We start from the raw sequence: 24,663 nt of genomic DNA, 5'->3' as shown, positions 1-24,663 counted from the left end.
ACAGGATCGCCTCTGTTGCCTTACTTTGTCTTTCCCCTTTCCCCTCTCCGCATTGTGGAGAAACGGCAACAGTTTGGACCTGCCTTAACACATCGTTGTTGTTAGAAAATATTTTGGAACAGAAGATGCTGAGGCAGTCAGATTTGAAAGGGAAGGTTTTGGTTGTTGCGAAATCACAGGACTGACGCTTTATGGGGGCATATTATTGCGTTGGATAACTGGTGAGAACTGGAGGGGGGAAGCGACTTTCCGTAGAGTTTCTGTGCGGTTGCAGAATGCAGTAAAAAAAAAAAAAAAAGGCTTTGGGGAGGAAAAAAAAAATCCCAACTCCAGCATATCCTAGCATTCCTTCCAGCCAGTCTGTCTGCCTCCCTCTCTCTGTCTCCCCCTCTCCCAGAAACGACTACGTGTCTGTTTGTGCAGGGAAGACAAATCCTCCTCTCAGCCTCTCTGATGCAGACGTGGAAATCAAACATTGGCCTCCTGCTCAAAACGATCGATTATCTTGGCTTCCACGTGTCCCTAGAGAGGACAGCTCGCAAGCCCTAAAAGTTACCTCATTCCCTCTAGAGGTGCTCCATGCTGCTGGAGGTCTGACTCAGAAGTCAAGGTGCAGATGTCTTGAATTCTTGTCAGCCGGGCTATTTGCCGTGTAATGACGGGACTGAGAGGTTCCATTGTCGGGCTGTCATCATTATCCTTGGAGAGAGACAGAGGAGGGGGGTGAATATGGAGCTGCGCATCCCCTGGATCCTGGATCCAGTGGGCATGTTGGAGAGCATACGTTCTGAAAACCTGGGGCAAGAGTCAAAGCTGCTATCCAGGTTTTTCCTACAAGATCCACAAAACCAACTTTTCATATGCTTTGTCACCTTCAGAACAGCAAACCTTTGTTGGTTTTTCTGCTGGTTATGCAATTTTGTAACCTATAATGTCCAATTAGCCCAACCCCCCCAATTAACATGGCAACCAGGCATCTGGTGACATCACAGGGAAGTACCAACCTGCACATCCATCTGTGTATTTGCATGCTTTTAGACATTATCCTTCAAAGAGGGTGTAGGTTAATTTGGTTCGTATAATATACATTTGTCTTTTTTTGGACGGCAGCCTACTTTGATACAACTTTTCAAAGTGCTTGTCTGTGTCCGTCATGTTACTAGAACATTCTTGAGAGGCTTCGAATCACTTCTGGTCTGAAAATGTCTTAGCATCCCCTAAAAAAAGGCTGGAGAATGTGACTGGAAGGAGGGATGTTTGGGTTTGTTTGTTCCATGACTCAATCTCTGATTCATGTAAGACAACAAATAGTTAGATGGTTGTTCAGCTATTTTTTCTTTTATTGACTTGCTGTTTTGCAACCAACTTTTTTGTGGGAGAAATGACGTTATCTACCTTAGGACATTTCTCATAAATAATAAACCACTTCATACCTACCTGTTGGATGTCTCAGACTAGATTTGACACCCAATGATGGAAAGTAGTTCTCATTCCCCGTTCTGTACCTTTGGAACTTTGGTGTATTTGCACCAAACTTTTTGTGCCCTTTACGGTGGGATGTTTTGTACCGAGCAAGCACAAAATCATCATTGTAAAAGTGTTTGCTAACCACTTTGACTACCAATGGTTTACAGTGATTTTAAAATGGTTATGTTACCCTGTTCACCAACTCATACCTTTGTTTTGTTTTGGTCGTTTCGTACGAAATGGTTCTTCTTGCCGCATGGCCTTTTGCACCCACCAGGAGGTTTTGTAACCATTTTGATAACTGAATTTATTCTTTAAGAGTATTCTCACAGTTTAAGGTGAGTGAATGTGATACCTCTCTGGATTTATTGTTCTTTATGTGATGTCATCCACTCCAATTTGCATAAAGCTGAAATTGCATTGTCTTCCCTTCAATGTGATTTTTTTTTTTTTTTAAAGAAAAATCAGTTTGTTGTTTAATTCTCCTGTAAAAATCTACATTTCATTTCCAATATGTGTTTTTGATGTCTCACTGAATGTGTTGGTATCTTTAAAACCACATTTCACACATTTATCCTTGTATTTTCTTTTCATGAGGGGAGACTGGGGTGAAGGAGACTCGGAGTAATCCGATCCCAAATATGTGATGTCAGATGACATTCCTTTGGTGAAAAGCTGATGTGGACATGATGTTTTATACCCCCCCCCCCCCACACACACACACACTTTTTCTTTAAACAATCTGATATCTGACTTTCTAGGGGGATTGCTGGGGTTGGAAGTTTAGGGAATGAATGCGGTTGGCCTCCAGCTGAAAAGGTGTGTTTAGGTTTAGAGTGCGGAGGAATTCTCTCCTTGTAGAGCATGAATGAGCAATTTATCTGGCTCCCAGAAGTCAGGAGCCTCAACAAGGTTCAGAGGAGTTCAGGAAAGCTTTATTTCGGGTTTACTTAAGAGATAATACAGCCATTCATTTTCCTCACTTGTTCTAAAAGGCTGTCTTTTTATTTAACTCCGAGTCTCGCTCGGGTTTCAACAGGTAAGGAAGGATTACGCTAGGGATTGGGGAGGCCTCCCCTGGTCCTCAGCCCTCAATTCAGCCATTCTTTGTTTTAAGATTCCTCATTAATGCCTGCAGCTTGCACTTGAAAAAATAAAGAATCAGTGTCACTGAGCCTTTGTTTTTATTTTTTGCTTAACACATGTTTAGTAAGGCTTGAATTCCTATTTCCTCAGACGGCTGATGCTGTTGGATTTCAACATTTATACAGAGTGCAAGCATTTAAAAAAGCTTGGTTGTGTTGATCTGGCAGTTTAATTATTTTCAGTTAAAGCTTATTTCTTGTGCGCATCCTCAAAGAGTGCCATTTCTTTTTATGCCTTCATTTCCAATGTATGAGTTTATGGATTGATGACCAGAATCTATGTTTTTGTATGAGCAAAAGTAGGCCTGGACCAGTCCAAAATCCCCACAACATAATAATCATGAGTTAACTCCCATTGTGTCATTGCATTTACACATACGCTCAAAGTAGAAACTGTAATATACCTGTCATATTCATTCAAATACATAATAAGGTGGCATATTGGATTCAAAGCAGCCTGTGCAGTTGTGATTGGTGCTTTTCTGAAGAGGTGCAGGAACATGACCCAAGCATATTTTAATGCATTTGTAAGGACACGAGTCTTTGTGATCATAACATTTCTTTTTTTTTTTTTTTTTTTTTTTTCCCTCATGTGGGTTTTGGTGCAACATGGCTGAAATTATACTGGAAGTCAAAAAGAACTGTATTCTGGCTGGAATCAAAGATGGCAGGATTTGTGGCTTTTGTGCAAGTTGACTGGAAGGTTGAGTAAATCCTTACATACGTTAAAGAGATCTGTAACTGTTTGAGCTTTTCATGCAGGTGTGACTCACACACTGTGTGTTGATGTATTAGTGTGCCTCTAAGGTATTTTTACTGCAAAAACATTTAACCCAGTTTAAATGGTCCCCTCCTCCCCTTTCAATTAAGTGTTTGACTTTGAAGATAGTTCATGATTATTTTTTATTTATTTTGTTAAGTTGCCATTTTTCTTGAGAGAACGTTGCAATGTTTTCCTATTTAGGGGGAAGAAAATTAATCAAAGCTTTTCTCCTCCCTGTTTCTTGAAGACTTTTATCTCTAACCTCAGAGACAGTCTGTGTCTCTCTACCTGCACCAGCTTGTGGCTTATTCCTGGCCCAATAAAATCTCTGGTACGCCTGGACAAAATGAGGTCAGGGAAGGGGCAGGATGATACTTGTCATTGTATGCGCACGCTTGTGTCTCTGAATGGTAACCTAGAACATGTTATCCACCGGGTAATGTTACGGAGCAGTGCTTGTGTATCGGGGACAGAGGCTGGAGGTGCGACAGAATTACCCAGTGAATACAACGATGCCCTGGAAAGTGTGTGAGGGTTTGTGAAAGAGGCGAGCGATCGCAAGAAAAATAAAGGGGGCGGGGGTTGGGGGGGATCAAGATCATGATAAAAAAAATTATCGGTATTTGCATCCTGTTGCACTGGTTTTCCAAGATTGATGATGTGGTGCTGTTCTTAGCATACTGAACCCCCGACATAGCCTTCCTGTTACCTGCTGAAAGTCTGGGTCTTTCTTATGTAGTCCCTAATGCACGGCATATGTGGTTTCTTTTAAAAATGCTGCTTGCACTTTTTGTGTTTCTGCTTCTGTGAAAACAGCCAGCTTTGATTCTATTTGCCTCTGTAAACTCCCCCGCATGGACGGATCATTGTGGTTATTGGAGTATGTTAGGACTTGGCTAAGGAGCAAACTTTACCAATTTTTGGTCTATCTCTAAAAACATTATCTGTTGACAACTAGTAAATTTACCGTTGGAGATGTGGTGAAGCTCACCAGTTTGTTTAGAAAAAAGTAACTGCAAGGCTACATTTTTAATATTGTGGGATCAATATCGCTGCTACTTAAAATTTACAATGTGAAATGTTCCAAATGTGAAGATTTTCCATATTTCCGTTTTTTTGTTCTTTGCTCTGTGTTAATAAATATTTTGTGTTTTTATCTACGATTATGTTCAGGTAGTTAAGTTTTGAGCACTTTTCCCCAAATAAAAATAAAACAATAATTATACAATAAGATGAAACCCAGTTTCATAATTTAACAAGTTTTTTAAAATATATTTTGCAATCTATTAAAATATCACTCATGTGATTAAAATCAATTTAGTGATAGGTAGGTATGACTTATCTTGTGTCCAGGATTGCCAATCATGATGTCCCAATTTTTTTTGACAAACTTACATTTTATTATACTGTCATAATATGTTTTGTTCATGCTTATAAGAAATAACTTTTTTTTAATTTGAAAACACAGTCATGGTGCGTAAAAGTCAAATTAATTCATGTAAATTGATAGCTGTCTATGAATACACTGTAAAAAAAACAACAACAACCCCCCCTTCTAATTTACAGTATGATGCTTTCAGCAGTGGTTGCCAGAATTGTATAATAAAATTCATTTCACCGTATGAATACGGATTTTACCAAATTTATGTGATGAGAATAAACACGGTGTAGGTAAAAGAAGATAATCAGTCATGCTTTCTACTAATGTCGAGCAGCTACGGTTGTTAAAAAGTCTTAGTTTTCATCAGAAACTGGTGTGCCGGTTTGCCACTTGTCATTTTGTAAGTCTGGAGGGTTTACGAACAGCGCTGTCAGTTCTGCCACCTGTTTTGTTCTTTTTTTTACAGATACAACAGGTGTGCTTTCTTTCTCAGAAAGATTGCCTCCCCCCTCCCACACCCCCCCTCACAGTTACTGTATCCAAGGTGCTGCTTGGTCAAGTGAACAAGCCTCTTCCCGCTTCCCTGTGTGTGATGAGAGGTGCCGTGTTGGAGTTGACCTCTCATGTTGCGTTACCTATAAAAGGGCTGGCTTCATCTCGCTCGTTCTGCCATCAGTCACTGTGACCGATTGCGTCACCTTACATGTACAGAATAGATTATGCACAGCTTCGCAGGTGTCGCTGAGAAAGTGACAGAATGTACCAAGTTGGCACTAAAAAGGGAGCATGTTGGGTAATGTCAGGGTACGGTTTTAGGCGGCTGAAGGGTGGGAGTGGGGATGCACGCATTTGCTGTTGCGTTTTGTTTCCTGCTTTAATTCATTAAAACCGGAAAGTATTCGTGTGGTTAAGCCATGGGCTCTGCTTTACCACATAAACTGTTGCAGGTGTGAAGCACAGATAGAAACTTTGCCCTAATTCAAAGACAGCAGCTGCTTATCGGCTGCGTCCTGCTTTCACTTTCCATTTCCCAGCTTTTTCCCCCCCGATTTTGTCTCTGCTTGGTCTCGCTCCTGTATTTTCTCTCTCGCGCTCTTCTTCCCTCTGTTCCTCAGCTCCTTTTCTCTGCTCTATGAACTTTTTGTTGAAGTATCCCAGCATCCCGTGTTTGCTTGGCATAGAGCTGCAATGTTTACCCCCCTCCTCTCTCTCTCTCTACCTTCCGTGCCATGCTCCCTCCTTCTCTTGCATCCCAAGCTCCCTCCCCTCCTTTTTTTTTGTTTCATTTGATCATTTCCACTATCGTTGACAGTTGACTCAAAAGACGATGAAAGAGACCTTTCAGCTTCACGCCTCAGTCTTTCACTGTTATTTTCCACTTTTTTTCCCCTTTCATATAGATTAAAAAATTGTTATTGAGGTGTCTGAGGTTTAGTGGTAAAAGAAAGAGAGCGAGAGAGAGCACTTTGTAGGCATGGGCAGGTTAAATTGCACACCAACGGATTAAAGAAGTCACTCATACTTTTAACAGTTTCTATATTTAATGAGATGTTAGAGAAAGCAGTGGAGGGATTGTTCTTACACTGTCGCAATCATCTTGCCTCCAAGAGGTTGCAACCTTTTGCTTAGCTTGAGATGGTATATAAATTCCAAGTGGCTAAGTTACATTAACATATTTTTAATTTGTGTAGATTTCACATTTACTCGTCACATACTCATCCTAAATAATGTAACAGAATTTATGTTGGCGAAACACGCAAAGGCTTCTAAAATATGGGAATTGTTTCATTTTATGTCACATATACAGTCAGTTGTAAAACATAACACAAATGGAAGTAGGTAATAGCAACATTATGACGATGTCACGTTAATCTGTGTTATTTACAGAATAATTAGGTAATGATTTTATACATAGGTTGTTTGCCAGCTTGTGCTAATAGGTTCACCAAAAAATATGTGGACTACCCAATCCAAATGTTTTTTTCCCCTTCTGAGCCCAAACTGAACTTCTACTGTTCGACATCCAAGAAACTTGTGTGCATTCTCCATAGGTGGAGATGACTCAGTGCACAACTTCCCCAAAAGCATTCCTGCAGCAAAACAGTGATGAAACGCAGACGAAAGCCCGCATCGAAAAATGACCATGGTAAAGCAGAAATAGTGCCGTTAAGTGCCAGCAATGTGCTGAATGTTTGTGGATACCAGCTGGAGGGCATGCTAATGCACGGTCTCTTGAACTTGGGTCATCCCGGGCCTGCCCGTGCAACTCCTGCGGGCGCATCGTTCTCGGTAATTGTTAGTTGAGAAGCGGCCCGCCGCTCGTTTTTGTGTTTATTTAAAGGGGAGACAAAGCGAGCCCCTCGCCTGTGTACGCCCGGCACCGCATCAGCACACATGCAGGGACCATAACGACGCGTCAAGTTGACTTTATGTGCCTGTATTAGCATGCCAGGCGTGCTGGTGTTGCTAGCTGGCAGGCCCATGGAAAGTTCCAATGGTTGTTAATGGGTGTTTTCATGCCCGTCGGCGAGTATTTGGAGAGTGTGCCTTGAATGTTGTGCATGGGTCTGTTTGTGTTTATGTGGCATTTTTTTTTTTTATCCTTAGATGACTAAAATATCTGGAATAACAAGCGCCGCAGAAAAAGTTTTGAGCATGTATTAGCTATGCTGGCTTATGGTGGTGGATCGACAGGGCCTGATTTATGGGCTTCTAGCAGAGGAAGTGGCTGCTCTTTTATTCAAACCCACATTTTTTATTGCTTTTTCTTGTTAAACACCCCTGCCTCCTCCTTCTCCTCCTCCTTTCTTTGACTCTTTTCTTGGCCTGCAGACACCCTTCGACCCCTCCTTCCCCTCTTGTCGGTGCATAAACCCCCACACGTCTCTGCTCCACATACCTGTCATTGCTCCCGTCTTTAATTCTGCCTCTCACCTCCCGATGCCATAAGAAATGCTTATGAGGATGAGGATAATCAAATGCCTCTTTCAGCTAGAGGTGCTGATTTCTGATTTCTAACTTTCGAGAAGTGTTGACATTTTCACACCAATTCGTCTTTTCTTTGTTAGAAGACGGTTGTTGCAAAACGAGATTTCATAATAAAATAATTTCAGAATTGACAGCTTGAACTGTCTTTAGCATCTTTTATCAGCAATTACCAAAACACAGATATCCTCTATGTACATTGCCTAGGAAATCTAAATCCTTTCCATAAAAAGTTTAAGTGATTAAACTTTTTATTAAGAGCACATTGACTGTATTCTGTTCATTTTTCATATTTTCTAGCGAAAGTCTTGCGCTCTCTCTTGCTGTCTTGCAGCATTAATGATTTTTGTTTTGGTTCCTTTAGCCTCATTTTTCAACATCTGAACTGAAAGTAGCTAACTTTGAGACGTCTTTGCTCTATTACAACCTCTACACTGAAGAGTATTGCTCTTCAATTCATTTCCAGCCCTTAATTGGCCACAGCCGGTCAAGCTGAAAATTGGCTGACCCCAGTCACTATCTTTACTTTCTACATTGCATGACTTAAACATCAGGTACCTGAAAGGCTGATTTAAATTAAGTAAAAACATTTTAAAGGTTTGCCCATGTTTGGTTTGGACACAAAGCCACTCCCCTCTTTTTCCTCGCTAGTCCCCTCCGTCCCCTCGGGTCGGACCCCCCACAAATCACTAAAATATTCCAAACTCAGTTCCACGCAACACACAGGCAGGCAGGCAAAAACACACAAAAGCCACAATCACATCCACACCCCTGAACCAGCGTGTGAAATCCTGAGGCTGATTGAGGAGGAGGAATGTGACCTCCTGACCCCAGGCTGTGGGGATGGGTGTTATAAAAGTGTGTGTGTGTGTTGGTATGTGTGTTTGATGCATGGAATCGAGTGATTGTATGTACACTCTCTATTGGCTCTCTATTCCCAGAAGTGTCTTCTCTCATTTTTCAGCCCAATTCACTTCCGTTGGATTGGACACTGACGCTTGCCCCCTTTTTTTTCTCCCTTTGTTCCCATTGCACACGTTCACACCTTTAACATAGCTTTCAATTAGTCAGGGTTTCAAACATTTAAAAATCGCTCTTTCCCAATCTGGGTGGTCTTTTGTACGCTCAAACGTTAGCTCTCTGAGACTCTCCTGTTTGTGAGAGCGGAAGCAGATTTCTCACATAGGTACAACAAAGTAGTCCCCCTCTCCTCCCCGAGCCTTCACACACAACCTCAAACGGACACACACACACTTACCGGTTGAGTGAGCTTTTACATGGCCCATAAAACCAAGGATCTGACCTTCTCTTGGGGGTGGGGGGTTGCTTTTGTGTGGCTCTATGCTTGTGCATCCCAAAATTGAAAGTTTAGGCATCCGCGTGTCAGTGCGGTGGAGAAAAGAGGGGGTGAATTCACTTCTTGACTCAGCATAACCGTCTTAATTAAGACCCATGGCATCCAGCCCCGGTGGGGCTCAGCATTAGTGGCAGAGGCATGCTGTGTGCAGGCCCAGACGGCAGCAGGTCCACTGGCAATGAATGTGGCCTTATTGTCTGGGCTCTGCGGTTGTCCTCTCTCACTCTTCTTTATTAGCCGCTTGTAATCTAGAGCTGATTACAATGATTGTAGGTCATTGAACTGAAGCGCGAGGTAATACTGGGGGCTTTGAGTCAAAGAGAGTTTAACACGAACCACTAGATGTTTTCGTGTTGCGGCCCCGGTTGATTTTTTTTTTTTACTTTTTTTTTTTTTTAAGCTGCATGGTGCAACAAAAATTTGTAGTTTTAAATTTGTAGCTTAAATTTCATATTAAATAAAGAGAAAGAGAACAGTTGCCTGTTGACATGTTGTGTTAAAATTGGGTATGTACTAGTTTAAGAATGACGGACTGATGAAATATTCTAATTTTAAATGCTGTGTTTTCTTTAGCTTTATGAAGAAAATCATATTAATTGATAATTAAGTGAAAAAAATCACTTTGTGTGTATTTATCCCATTAAATAGTAAATTGAGCTACTGAAATAAATGAAAATGTGTCAAAATTGATTGAAGATGATTGTTTATTACAAGACACTCAAAGAGAAACATTTCTTTCTAGGAACTGAGATATTGCCACACTATTTGTGCAAAATAGTTTTTATCATTATTTCAAAGCGAAGGCAAAGATATCACAGTATTGACACTTTAAATTGTCCTTAGCATCTCATATGTGTGTACATATCATTATTAATACCAATGATTAGTGCACTTAACAAGGCAAGTATTACTGAAAGAAAAGTCTGTATGTATGTGTATCCTTACCTTAACCCTGATATTTCCAAAACAATACCAGCATTTTAAATTACTTTCTCTCTGCTAGCCTGAATGAAAAGCTAAGTTTTCAAAACTTTGAAAACTTCCAGTTTTTTTTTTTGACAACTTCCTTTTAGACCATCAGACTTTTGTGGTCAACTTCTAATTCTGTGGTTTTTGTAAACCTTTGACTTGTTAATGCTAATTTTAGCTTGTTCCCACTTTGCTTTAAGAAGCATAAAGGGAAACTTTGCCTTCCTGTTATGTGGTAAAACGTTTTGTTCTCCTGCATCCTAAATGAACCAGATTTAGACTGTTTGTAACAAATCAATAGCTTCCGACATCCGTGTGTTTCTTTTGACAACATGTTGAACACATAACTGACTCTAAAAGGAGTTGACAATAGTTCTACATCATAATTCTTACTGCTGAATATGGTTACTGTCAGTGCAACCTGGCGGCAATTGCATTTTTGAGTTTCTGATCACAGGTCAGGATCACTTGAGGTGAAGTGCTGATAATTTTTTTTTCTGAATGTCTAACCAATATAAAAATGTCAAAAAGCCCATTTCTTTAGCCACTTGTTTTTAATATGATTTATTTTCTTCTTTTTTTTTTTTTACTGTGTACTAACCAGCTGTATGGCAGTCAGAACTGTTCTCTTACTATTGTGTTTTACTTTCACAAATGGAGCATTACGGCTTCTCCAGTTGATATATGTTTCATATAGTCATTAGAATTTGTTTTGGGTTTATTTCCATTGCAACAGATGATGAAAAGAATGCTGGGGTGAGAAGTTAGAAGAGAGAGGGAGATAAGAATACAAGATGGGAAGAAAGATGGAGAGATTTCAAGAAAACACGCTTGTATTCTGCTTCTACACCTGCAGAAAGCGAGAACAGGAACAGAGAACCGAAAAATATCAGCGAGAAACAACACGTGCATGAATAACAATGACAATCCTTTGATCACTTCTTTTCTAAACTTTGGGGAGATTGGACTTTGCCTTGCTTTGCCACTTGGTTTCTGGTGATATTACATCAATCAATCACTCGCATTTAAAATTTGATTCCCATTGGTCCATATTTGCAGCTCCCTGCCTGCAAGACTTGCATCTGATTTACGGCTATCTATAATTCCCTATAATTTTCCTGCAATAAACTTGCGCGTACGTCTGCGAGTCTGGTTGGCTGTGTGCGTGCACGCGCCTGCCTGCGTGTCACTGTGCGCAGAGGAGAGGAAGTGGCTGTGTTTGTTTAAACTAAGCACGCTCAGCCATGTGGGACAATTTAGCGGGAATGAGAGCCTTGCACTCTCCTCTCCCCTTAAGCTTATTCTGTGCTGCATTTCTCTCCCCCAACACCCGACCCACCCCACCCAGGCTTGAAACCTTCTGAATGGGCGGCTGTCTTTTGAAGGCTAAGCGGGTTGTTTGGGAAGGAGGGCCAATAGTGGATGCATAGAGGGGGGAGGAAGATGGGAAGGAGGATACAGGTTAAAGCTGGAAGTGGGCTGCAGCCGGCGTAGAGGATGAGGGTAGATGCCATTTGAGCATGGGTGCATAAAAACGACTAAGTTTAATTGGCCACTGTTTTTTTTTGTTGTAAAAATATGCAACCCCCATAGACATGCATGATACACACGCTGACTCCAGAAAAAGTGTCAGTTCTGCAGCCAAGGAATCGTAATCACAGCTTTGCACAGTAATAAATGTGAGCGAGATGAATATTGAGGTAATACAAAAGCTGGTGTTATGTAAGCTTCTGCTAGAATAATGTTTTCATGTCTGGGATTCAAATGCATTAGTAACCAGAGTGGATCATATTATTTTGACACGTGTGTGTGTGTGTGTGTGAGAGAAAGAGAGATAGACAGAGCTGTTTGAACTTGAGAAGAGTTCAATCCTCCTTCATATTGCCATGGCGACCAGAGGTGGCTATGACTTTGAAAAAACACCCATTTCTGAAAGATTTCTCAGTCAAGTGTCATGATGTTGGAAGAAACAGAAGTTTGGGAAGTTCCTGCCCAAACTTCTCTATTTTCTACAAGCAAATTGTTCTATGCTGGTCATGTTTATACTTTGAGCATATTATAAAGATCCATCTTTTCCTGGCAGATTTCTCATTTATGTTTAGGTCTGATGTGCAAATTCAAATTTTGTGGCAAGTTGTTTTCAAAAAAGAATATTTTTTGAATCCAAATTAAAAACTTAAAAACCTTCCCATTATTTTTACCTTGGCACATGTCCCTAATCTTTATCTGATTTTAGTAAATCAAAATTGCATAATAGTACATGCTATTTGCTGAAGAGCTCACCTAAACCTGTTAATGGAAGGTTGGCTAAGTTTGATGTCTGGACGATTGATTGGTGCGTCTACGGTACTTCTTTTTTTTTACAAAAAAAATCTTTCTTCGGTTTAAAGCATGCACAGAAAAGCACACCTAATGCATGGAAGTTTTTAGGTTTTTAGCATGTAGACCAAAAATCTGCAGGGCTGAATGGTATTTGGCTGAAAAATGGTCTTGAGGCTAAAGCTGTAAAAAAAAAAAATATATAAAAATCAAGAATTCAACAACCTTTTGATGTGGAAAGTAGATAGAGTTCAAGTCAGACAATTCCTTGTAACTGGAGGTTGTAAATATTATTACTAGGGTCTGAACTGTCTGGCTGTGCCTCCAGCTGACATAAGCCCACCATAGCTTTTAGTCTGCAGCCTTGTGAAACCGTCGGCCAAGCTGAGCCTGAAAGATCCGAGGTGTTAGGAAGGAGTTTCCTGTGAGCTCTGCCCTCAGTAGAGAAGACTCTTCTCAGGAGGAAGACGGGGAGTGGGGTCTAAGTAGGGAAAAGAGGAGTGGAGGGGATGAGGACAAAAAGAGAGGAAAAATCTGGAAACGCAGGCATGAAGAAGAGTGACTCATGTTCATGCGCTTGTGGGAAAAGAGCCACTTCCTCTGTATAAAAAACACGCAAACACCAACAGAATGTGTGCTCCCTGCAATGGTAGCAAAATACCAGAACTTCAAACTCCATACTGGTACCAAAATAACTAACTTGTTGGTAGCATTCCACTTTTGAATCTGCACATGGAAAATTGATCAGTTTGACTAATTAAGAACAAATCTATTCGATACAATAGAGATATTAAAAGGAAGCGTTTTAACGGGTTTCTATAAGAAGCACTGCATCAGTGAATACTAAGATCTACCACCAAGCTGATGGACATTTTAAAATAAATCTCAAAAATGTAGAACAAAACAAATGCACCTTCTTTATTGACAGAGCACGCTAGACTGTAAGATGTGGATTCATTGGGATTTCTATTGGTTCTTAATAATTGGCTTTTCCAAATACATTGGGAAAATAAACAAGAAATTCTTCTTACCAGCCCAGATCTCTAAAAAAATTATACATAATTTTTAGCCTCGAGAGACATTTGTAGCCAATATACTATTTAGATCACAATTTTGAATTGCATGCCAAAAACTTCCATACTTTTAGGTGTGTTTTGTCTGTGCACACATCAAACAGAAGAATAAAAACAGTGAGAGGTGACATAGTTCAGAGAGATTCACCCCTTGATCATTCAGAGATGGGAAGCGCTCAGTTTTCTCATGACACGGTGATAAATGCTGGAACAAAATTCTTTATTTGGACTTTGACTTCTTCTTCCTCATGAAGTCACACCCCATTCATGTACTGTAAACCACTGCAAATGCAAAATATGAATGGGGAAGAGGTCGGTCATGTGGTATTTGTTTGGTCATGTGACAGTGATAGTGACGCATCGCAGGAGGGTGTGGAGTTTAACTGAACCAGAGAAGCAGAGGTGAAGACAGCTGTGTGGCTGCTTTCCCCCCGCCGAGCTGTTGATAAGCTAGTGAAAAATCTATGCAGTATTGGTGAATTTCACAAATATTGGTGAAATATCGGTGCATCCCTTCTAAGCTGGGGTCTTCTTTTATCGGTAACATTGGCCCAGCTGAAGAAAGCTGTTGCCAGCTCACTCTGACAGAGCTTGTGTATGGTGCAGTAAGTTACAATTAGGTCCATTTAAGCTTTAAATCTTCTAATTCTGGTGATCAGCAATTGTTTCTGTTAATTTCCAAAGGTTTTTGACTATAATGATGCTGATGGAGTAATTACGCAAATCAGTAAGTATTGATTCTACCAAATGCTTGTCGTGGCAGTAATGACAATGGTGTAGCTCTGCTTTTTGACCCCAAAGAGAAGAGTGTTGTCCTGTCTGTGCGGGAAACATCGTTTTTTTTTCTGGTTGAGATCAACAGCAGCGCTAATTCAGTTTGCCTCGATGTTTGCTTTGCAGCTTCTGTTTGCAGAACTAGCTCTAACGAGCGACTCACGTTGTTTCAAGGCTTATTAGTTTCTCCTTGCTGATCGAAACCCTTTTTCTTTTTCCTTCTGCAGCATGCATATCTTGCTTTTCTCTCCGTTCCTCTTGAGCTACGTCGCTGCTACGTGGCAAGTGCTGGACTGTCAGAGCCTCTACTGTGGGTTTACTGCCTACTGGCCCCCAGCCCAACCAACCAACCAACCACACACACACACACACACACACACCCATACGCGCACACACGCATGCACTCACACAGCCAGCCAACTCACAGTTGTACAGCTGTAGGAGGGAGGGCCGGCTCTAGCAGATGTGTGCATCTGCTATAGACAGCAGTGCTGTGCTAATGTAAAGCTAGCAGCAAACTCTCAGTAGAGCCCTCGGCTCGACACAGAGCTTATTGTAAACTGTGTTAATGCATGAAAAATGAAGAGTGTGTCCTAAACTCTTGGCTTCACTCTTAATTTGCTGGACTCATTCAATTTTCTCTTTCTCCTTGTCTCCCACACACATTACCCACTGTGCAGTATGACAGGCAGGACGAATGTTTGCTCTGCAGGAATAACGCAATTAAGATTCCACATGTTTCTTCCTCTTTGCTCATTCCATCTCCGTTCCCGTTGTCCCTCCATCCCCATTTTTTGGTCTTATCTGTTTCCTTCCTATCCTTCTTTCTCACATCCTCCTTCACGTCTTTTTCACCTTTTCTCTTTGCAGACAGCTGTCAGTTCTACCCTAGATGGATGATATCGATTTGATAGCACTGAACTGCTTTGTTTTATGTTCTCCCCACAGATGAACATTACCCTGTTAATAATGGTTTGTGTGCAAACGTGCTATGTTAGCTGTGCACACCAAACTCCCAAACTCCCACTTAGTGGTTGTTTCAGATGATCAGCCACCACAGAGCTGTTAACCTTTCTGTTTCTCCCAAGCACACACTTTCACTCATATGCAGTGGCTGCAGTGACTCTCCCACAATTGCTGACCCGAGTGTAAAATTGCCGTTTCCTCTTCATTTTGTTCTCAAGGAAAACCGATCTCCCTCCTACCCCGCCCTCTTTTTCTTTCTTCTCCGTTCTCAACTTCTTTCCTCTGACTCCCTCAGTCTCCCTTCCTATTCCTGTTGCACCTCCTCTATCTGGCCATCTTTCTGTGTTGAGGGTGTTGTCTTGTCAATGGATGTGTGCAAAATTGTGTAACTGTAGTCTGGCTCTGGAAATAGGCTGCTGCTTCTTGTCTGTCAGCTATTACTTATTCCCGCCCACGGCACAGGCAACTGCCAATGACTTCCCACCAGGCTCTTAGCGAGGGGAGCTGTGCTTTTAAAAGGGCAGAGGAACGTGACGAAGGCCGGGTCTTTCCAGGAAGTGGATCAGGTTATCACTGGTCTGAGTCTGTGGCTGAGCTGCTTCGTAGAGACCAGAATGAACCTTGAAGGTGCTATCTGACGGTGTTTTCTTTTCACGAAGCATACAGTTATGACAAAAACACTGCAAGAGGATTTCAGAAAATGTAAAGTTTTTAAAAGTGTACCAAAGTAAAAAAGGGGAAGAAAAGAAGCTAAGTGTGTTTTGTCAGGATTTGAGTTGATTTCATCATTAGAGGCTCAAAAATCGAGCTCTTTAGCTGCCAGTAGAAACCACATAGTGGACAATGACTTTTGGCTGGTTCTGAAGCATTCGGGTTGCGTTTCAGTGTGTCCAAGTTAATTCGCTTAATTCACAATTAAATACCTGCATTATTTTGTTTGCTTCATAACTGAAAAATTCAAGCATAAATGTGATGCCGTCTACCGTGAACTGCTTTATACAAGTCAATATGTCAGATATCTAACATCCAGTTGCAAAATCAACATCTGAAAATCGTTTTCTATTATCTTCTTTTTGCCCCTTTGTTATTTCTTCCCTCTGTTGTATTTGCTTGTGTCATATTTGACTTTGTGGGTATGAAATTGATGCGCACCAGGAGTATGTTCTTAGCAAAAAAAAAAAACATGCAATTTGGTCAAATTAAACAGGACATGGGATGATGTTACTCAAATAAATATCATTTTCCAGCAAAAGATTTGAATTTTTTTAATCTAAAATGTTAGCAGATGCAGTCTCGCTAATTTCATACAAGTTACTTGCTCGATTAGTAGATGAATGTGAAATATAAAATATTTAGCTGTGTACAAAAAACATTGAATGCTTTCAGTTCACCCCCACAAAATGTTTTGTTTAAGTTCACAAAAGCAAGAAAAGGTAGGAAAAAAAACCCTACATTTTTACTTTCAAGGTAATGTCAAGGGGTTGATTTACCACTAACAGGCAACAAATTGCATCTAAAAGGGAGTTTGACTGAAGATAAAGTCTCTACTAGAATTAAAGCATTATATGTTGTCTTGTACGGAAACAGGCAAGTTGAAGTTATTGTCTTTCCGTGTTAAATAAATCAAAGGGTTGTTACCAAAGGAAGAGCCATGTTATGATTCATGTATATTTATATAAAGCTTTACAGTGTGCCGTACAATTTTCAACCTGGCATTTAAATGGCTCATTTTGGAAAAAAGGCGGCAGGAACGAGAGAAAGCTCATTTGAAATCACTGGGTCATCTATTTCTTGCCAATGTTCCTGGAAAACTGTCCTGATGAGAGGATTGGATATGCTGGTAGATGGATGAATGAGAGAATGACAGGGGAGAAAGGCTTTGCCCAGGGTACTCATTTTGTGTGTGTTGGTGTGTGTGTGCTGGTGTTGAGGTCGAAGGATGGCTTGGGAAGAGAAGGGCTGAGTCTCAACTTGCCTGTGGTCCGGCTGGACTCAACGATCTGCAGAATTTCTGGCATGTAGAGGAAATGGTAGAAATGGAGACCAACCTAAGAGAGAAAATTTAGAAAAACAAAGAACGAATGAACATTTAATTTAGCTCACAAGATAAGACAATACACAAGTCCTGTGTTCATAAGAAAACAAAGAATGTGTAGGTCTTGATTTTACAAGTAGCAAAGGAGTGTCACATTCAAAAACTGCGTTTTAAAGGATCAGTAATGAGAAGTGAATAATTCAGCCTCGACTTTGTGGAGATCCCAGTACCAAATAAAGTACTAAAAATTGGCCTTTTTGTGTTTTAATGTGTAGAATTAAGGTTTTATAAATCTTAAACTGTGTATAGTATATAAATACATAAATATCTTCAATTTATTACCAATCAGAAGTTCTGGCAGAAGCTAGCTTAGCAGCTAAGTGCTCACCCATCCCAATGTTTTAAAAGTGGGAGGAGCTTCTTCTATACTTCAGTCTGACACTGATACAGTGGGGTTTTAATATTGTGATATAGTGTGACATGAACTCTTACATCATGTAAAGACTCTTCTGGTGTCTTCTGGAAGCAGCTTTACGGTGGACTCTTGTCTGTTCATAGTTCAGTATTTGCGGATTTCTGTGGTTTGTAACTTCAAGTTATCTTTGGAAAATTCACCTGTTTGTTGATATTTTTATTTTTATTTTTTGCTGTAGGGCATATTTACATTATTTGAAAAAATACAAAGCGGTTTGGGAAACTTAAATACTTGGATATAAAGCTAGCTGTTGGCTAATGTTTGCTAAGCAGCCAATCTAGAATCGCCACTGATTTTGCTTGCTATTGATTGGCTGTGGATGCTGGCTTTTCAGGTAGGACAACACCAGTTTCCACTGTGTGCAGTAATGCATACTAAGAGATGTTTGGTGTTTCGACCATTGATATTAGCAGCTATCAACGATTTTAGTGGATCTCTCTAGTATTTCCTGATGTCAGCTATTTGTGGGATGAATAGCAATTGTTTTCTCTAGACATGACAGTAAAGAACCAGACCACAACCTTGGAGTTCTTTGGAAGCTTATGGTATTAAAAAATCCCCACAAAAACTAGATAATTCCTTAATTTCTAATTGCCATGATAAAAAATGTTAGGGCCTTTTATTTGTTAATTTAAGCATTTAACTCTGGATTTTCTGAACAGGGTTTTCATTAATGTCTTACTCTCTTTAACTTTTAGTTTTTGCCACTCATTATGGTGTGTTCACTAATTTGAAAAAGCTTCAATTTTTGAGTTTTCAACTGGTCAGTTGGAAAAATTCAAGTGTAAAAATGTCTGACTTTGGTCAACTATCTCGCATTCCTACATCTATACTTTGCAGGAGGTTATTCCGCATTTTATCATGTATGATTGTTCTTGAGTAGTATTGTCGTCTTCTCATTCTTAAAAGATCCAAAGACAGCACTTTTCTTACAGTCACTATACATATGTCATCTTTTGGGAGAAAATCCCTGATTAGAAGTTTTGAAAGACACTTAAGAGTGTCCCGAAAGCTTCAAGGAGCATCTGGCTACGATGGGACCTCCATTCATCCTCAGACCCGGTTTCCCGACGTGTCCTGTCTCATCTGGTGGAGTGGAAAACGGGGCATCGAGTCTTCGGTTTATGGAGTTTTGAAGAAGTAACTTGTTCTTGCAGAGTTTTGCAAGCGTACGCACACTCAAATGTATCCGTTGCATTCCACCCCACCCTGCTTTGAGTTCTTCTTCGTGGATGACATATCATTATGACAATTACAGGGCAGGAGGACTTTAGCCGCTCTCACAAAGTGAGGCGTGCACACATGAAGGCGCTGCACCGGCGCATGCATACACATATGGAAGCCAACCGGAATGAGCTGAAGCTACATTTCGATTTCAAACGCCTTGCCACTGTCCCTAACTTTCAGATTCTCACTACGTACTATTCCCTTTCCTGGCTCGCCCCAACCTCCACCCACGCACACACATGCACCCACACACACACTGCGTTTTCATGTGTGCTGAAAAGCTGCTCACCAATGTGGGAACCAAAAGAAGTTCCATCTTTTATAAATCCCCTCTCTGTCTTCTCCAAGTGTATGTGTGTCAGTGTAAGCACAAGCACCGCATTCCTTTTTGCCTTCCTCTCCACTCTTCTTTCTCTCCTCCCTCCCCCTACCTTCTTTTCTGCATCACTCTTTTTACACTCCACCGCTCTCTGTCCTGGTGAAAAAAAAAAAAAAAAGGTACCAACTTTGTATGAATGTGTGTGTGTTTGTGTATTAGAAAGAGGGTGAAAGAGTGAGAGCGCAGGTTTCTCTGAGACTGAATACCTTTTGTAAGAGGAGCTGGCATTGAATGGGAGTGGTGTTGGTGGCAGTTTCCCACAATATTTAGAAGCTTTGCCCCCATTTCACCCAGTGACACGTACACAGGCGCACATGTCGGCGCAGCAATGCGCGTGTTAAACGCCAACACGGATTGGAACTCTCAGGTGATAAGATGAGGTTGCAAGGACTCGGATTTACCCCAGTCGAGTTTGCGTGCGTGTGATTCGGCGCGCATGTTCTGCAGTTCTAAGCATCGACACCTGAGAGCATTCCTCACTACTCAGAAGACCCAGCAACTAGGAAGATGATACCTTTGCCAGTGCCTCTATTTTTCTCTTCCTTATCTCCCTTCCTCTGTATCACATTAGGATCCACATGGCACCGCCGGTGCGGTCAACTTAGCCTCATATTCATGACGATCTCGCCACAAACTGCAACAGACTTCCAACAAAAGTGCAGTTTCGGTTCTTCATCCTGCTTTCTCTTGTTTCTCGTTTTCTTGTGTGCTTCGTCACCGCTGATGCACAGTCGAAGGAAAAATTCCCACCTCTATAGACATTGCTGTTCTTATTTCATCTCAGTCTGCGAATAAGAAAAAAGATTGATGGAAATGCTCTTGGTTCATAATTTTAAGAAAGCTGACCCGTTACGTCTGGAATGCTCTCATGTAACCAGGTTTCTTGCACATTGATTTAGTTGTCAGCAATTATTGTGTCACTCATTGTTGTGAAAAATGATCAATTGTGATAACAGGGCTACTTTGTTGTCTGAATAAGTAAGGACCTTGATTTAAGGGGTTTTCCGATGTCTGGATAAATATGGAACATTGTAACCACCACAATGACTGAATTGGAAAATTTCACCTTGACATGTGATCCTCCAAAAAAATTCTGCGTTTACAATTATTGTGTGTAGTGCACAACTCTATGGAGAAATTATTGTTTTTTACTAGCATTTTTTTTCCCAAGAAGTTCTCCATACAGTAATAGTTACTATATATTGCAAAACAGAGTGTGCTTAGGTTTCAATTTCCTTACTTTTGCTTTTATTGTCATAGTGATGAATACCATAAAATATTCTAAAATTTTAAGCATCATCCATCCCTAGTTTTAGGACAGGCTGCTTTTTCTTCCCCGGTAGATGAAACCTGGAAGGCCACACGGAGGTTATAGAAGTTAGACTGCTGGAGGTAGAATTGGTAAATCACTAGTTTTATGGGACTGTGTTGCTCTTCAGCAAGACCTTAAATTAGCAGGATCATTTGTGTAGTAAGCGTGCTCAAGGTTCTAAGTTAGGATCTAGGTTTGACTTCTTAAAACCTAGATATAAAAAAAATAATAATGTGGATATTTTATTGCAACATAAAGCATGCACAGTTGGAATCCAAACAGCTGGGGGAAACTCCACCTTTAGGAAACTTCACTTCTCTGGCAATTTATTAAAATGACTTCAATGCAGCTCAGTTCAAAAATACCCTGTTGATCTCAAAGGGAAATTCAATCAGTAGGAGAGAAAAGCTTTGTGGTAATGATCACTGCAGCATTTGAAAACTTCTGCATAGCTTGCGACCAGTTGCTGTCAAAGAGATTAGAGTGGCTGATTTTTATCTTTCTGCTGAACTCAAACACCCATAGCAACTTCAAGGCTTGTCAATTGGAAGCTTGTAGTTGTTACTCTGCTTAATGTTGTCGCCAAGAGGATTAACTTGTTGCTTTGGCGCTATGGATTGGTGTAAAGGTAGCTAATAAAACTAACCTTACCAAAGGCATGTATTTTCTGGGTGTTCCCTAAAGATTCTTATTTGCATAATACTGGACCCCAGAAGCTTTGCAAAGCATGAAAACTTGTGCTGTAGCTGTAAGGGCAAAAGGCAGCAGCCAGCAAATTGAACTAAATGTCCTGATTCTTACCCATTAATTTTTTTTAGTTCACCGGGGGATGTTATTTTTACTCATCTGTCATACTAATGTGCCCATGCCAGTAGATTTGCTATCCAGAGTTGTACATCATTTGTAAATAATAAAATGACACTTTAGAAATCCTGTGTTGGACCAGTGTTCTATTTTTATTTTTTTTTGTGTGTGTGTGTGTTTTTTTTCACCTCCAGATGATAAATCACTTTCCCCTCCACTTGCTTTTTAAATCGTTTTAATCTCTCCGGACGCTTCCAGATAGGGGTTCTGAAGCGAGGGCAAGGATTACATCTGAAATCAATGCTTGTCTCTTTTTGTGACACAATCGCTTATGAAAAGGGCTTGTCATGTCATCGTGTGTGAACTAGTCGTCATGCTCCATTTAAATGGCTGATCAAATCTGAGGCCCTGTGAAAGTGCAGAGGGAAATGATCGGAAACCCGCGTGTGCCATGGAGCGGACAGAAGCTACAAACGTGCTGCGGTGTGTCAGAGAGGTGCGAACACCACCCTGGAAGTAAGTCAGACTGTCTGTTAGGTGGTTGCGAATATCCATTACGCTTCATCAGGTTGGACAGACTGGAGTCATCGGGCGTGTGTGTGAATAATAAATGACTATAAGTAACGACTGTTGTGTAATGAGGTCAGATCTGCCACTGAATATCTAAGACCTCTGAGTGTGCCTGTGTGTGTGTGTGTGTTGTTGCACCACAACTGGCCTTTAACAATATGCATCTTTAATGCAACACACAGTTTCCATGCTTACACAAGGCCTTTTCATTTGATGGCACATGCACTAACATCCATTTGCATGCATGCACGTCAACACACATGCTCGCATCATAACCCTTCATGCGGACAGATGAGCGGTTGATTGCTGCGCAGAGCCGACGTGGAATTTTAAAATTAAACAACTTATCCCTGCCTGGGATCTCCATGTTATTCCTCCAGCATTCCAGTGGGGGAAAGGAAACCGCACTGTCTGTTTGCATCCGTGTATGTATGCATGCTTGGCATGTGGATGTATGAAGCTGCTGTCAACAGCTGCTGCCATTATTCATGCGTTGATGCTCATTATTCATTCACAGATGCATTAAATGTTCCAGTGTGTACATTACATCCTGCAGGAAGCATGTGGAACGCCACAGTTGGAAAATAACAGGGCATCTATAGTTACTCTGCTAATGAATGGGACTTAAATGGAAAAACTTTGTTTTTCGTGTTGTGTCTTTTGGCTCTCTACTTTGAAATTTAATGCAGCAACAGGATGTGTTATTTGCAGTTACCCATAAGGCACTTGTGAACTTCATGCAGCATTCTTGTAATCGCATAACCTGGATAAAAAAAAAAAAAAAATGTTATTGCTTGAACAGAAGTTTAAATACATATGCATGTTATTTGGATTTAATATTAAGGCCTTTCATTGTCAAGCTTAGAAGGAATCGCCGATTTTCTTTGTTGTTACAGGGATGCTGTAAAATATTTCTAAGTAGTCTGTATCTACATTCCAATCTCGCTTGTGGTGATGAGATATGGATTGTCACCGCACAAATGAGATCCTGGAAACAAGCAGCCGAAACGAGTTGCTTCCATTGGATAGCGGGACTCTGCTTTATACATAGATAAGGTGAAGAGCTCCGTCATCCGCAGTGGAGCTGCGTAAAGAGTACCAGGATCTGAACGGGATGTCTCCTGAGTGCCTCCGTTTGCAGGTTTTCAGGTCATTTCCTGATGAAAATCTGAGTCAGAGCCAGAATCCAATGAAGGAACAATATTTCCCTCCGACTGGCCTGGGAACAACTTTCATGCGTTGATGCATCAACCTAAAATTGAGCTGGAGGCAGCTCAGTGAGACATCTGTTTTTGGACCAGCAGAATACAGCAGATGAATGGATAAGTTGATGGTATCTTATCTGCACTTGAAAGTTTGGAGAAGTAGAGAAGATTATATTTAGTTCAGAACAGCATTAAAAAGCCAATCAAACCTTAAAACATTTTACAGCACTTTAAATATTGCCTAAAACTAGTTAAAGACAAAGGCAGGCAGTATGTTTTTGTGTTGCTTTACATTCAATCTAAGATATTCTGATGTGACGTGTGTAATAGTCTGGCACAACAGTAACGGTGTGCAAAATGTTTCATGATGCAGCTTTTGCTAAAGCTAGTTTGAAACATTTCAGAATGCTTTAGATGGGCACAGAAAAAAAATCTCTGCCTTATTGCGATTAAAAAAAATTGGCTTTTGAAACTGGAATTATTGGCAGGCAAAGATCAATAAAAATATAAAAATGTGAACTCTAAAAAACAGAGGTAGCTCTCTGCAGCCTTTAATTACTGCACTCACTCACCTTTCAATGTTTTTGAGACAGATTATGTACCTTAAATTGGTTTACGTTAAATTGCTTTGTTTACATTTCATTCTAATAACGTTGAGTCATTTGTCACACCTCAGTGGCGTAAAGGACAGATGGAATGTGGCCATGAAGATAATCTGGTATCAGGACCACATATGAAAGTGACTTGGGTTTTATTTGGAAAAAATCAGAATTTTGCCATTAAAGAGTGTCCATAAAAAGTCAGATTTGGTGTACTGAAGCTTGCAGAGAGTTACGGGAGCTCTAGGTTTTCTGGCGGTAACGTTACACTGTGTCCTATCTTGTCGTGTGCTCGCATATTAAAAAAATATATTTTACGTGGGCCTACTTGTGCAGGAATGAAATGCCAGTCTTCTCACATTTATGAAGTATGTGAGATGGTCATCATATGTCTTCTGTTTTTGTATCTTGCAGATGGATTGGGGTACAGGTTGTAAAAAGTAATTATTTGTCAAATGAATCAGAAAGTAAGTCACAGCATTTTTATAGATCACTTCAAGCATTTGGCATGCTGAGGTAAATTAATCTTTTTAAGCACAACCTACATAGGATTGAGTGATGTTAGTATTAATTCTTTATATCAGAAATAGCATTTGTGTGACTATAATCTTTATGTTGTTATAAAAATGCTGCATATAGATAATATGGCTTAAAAGAAATTTGACTTAGTAATTTTTCTTTATGAAAGTCCTGCTCTTTCTGACAGTCTGCCTTCATGAAGTTGTCACAACATTGCTTTTCTATTAACCCTTTAACAACCTTTTTGCCAGCTTTGGACTGAGAAGTAGCTCTTATAATGAGCTCTGCAGATGCGTCGTTCCACCAGGTGTGTTGCTAATTGATGCTGGCTAGTCTGAA

General features: G+C 40.5%; 1 protein-coding gene across 3 annotated transcripts in view; it reads left to right on the top strand.

The window, feature by feature from the left end:
• fndc3ba (fibronectin type III domain containing 3Ba) overlaps window positions 1-24,663 on the top strand; it is a 113,681-nt gene that overhangs the window by 11,203 nt on the left and 77,815 nt on the right. The gene's annotated exons all lie outside the window — the stretch shown is intronic.

This window comes from Gambusia affinis, linkage group LG16 (assembly GCF_019740435.1).
Source record: "Gambusia affinis linkage group LG16, SWU_Gaff_1.0, whole genome shotgun sequence".
In the NCBI taxonomy this organism is placed as follows: domain Eukaryota; kingdom Metazoa; phylum Chordata; class Actinopteri; order Cyprinodontiformes; family Poeciliidae; genus Gambusia; species Gambusia affinis.
Note: the sequence above shows the minus strand (reverse complement) of the source record. Positions and strands in the feature narration are given on the sequence as shown.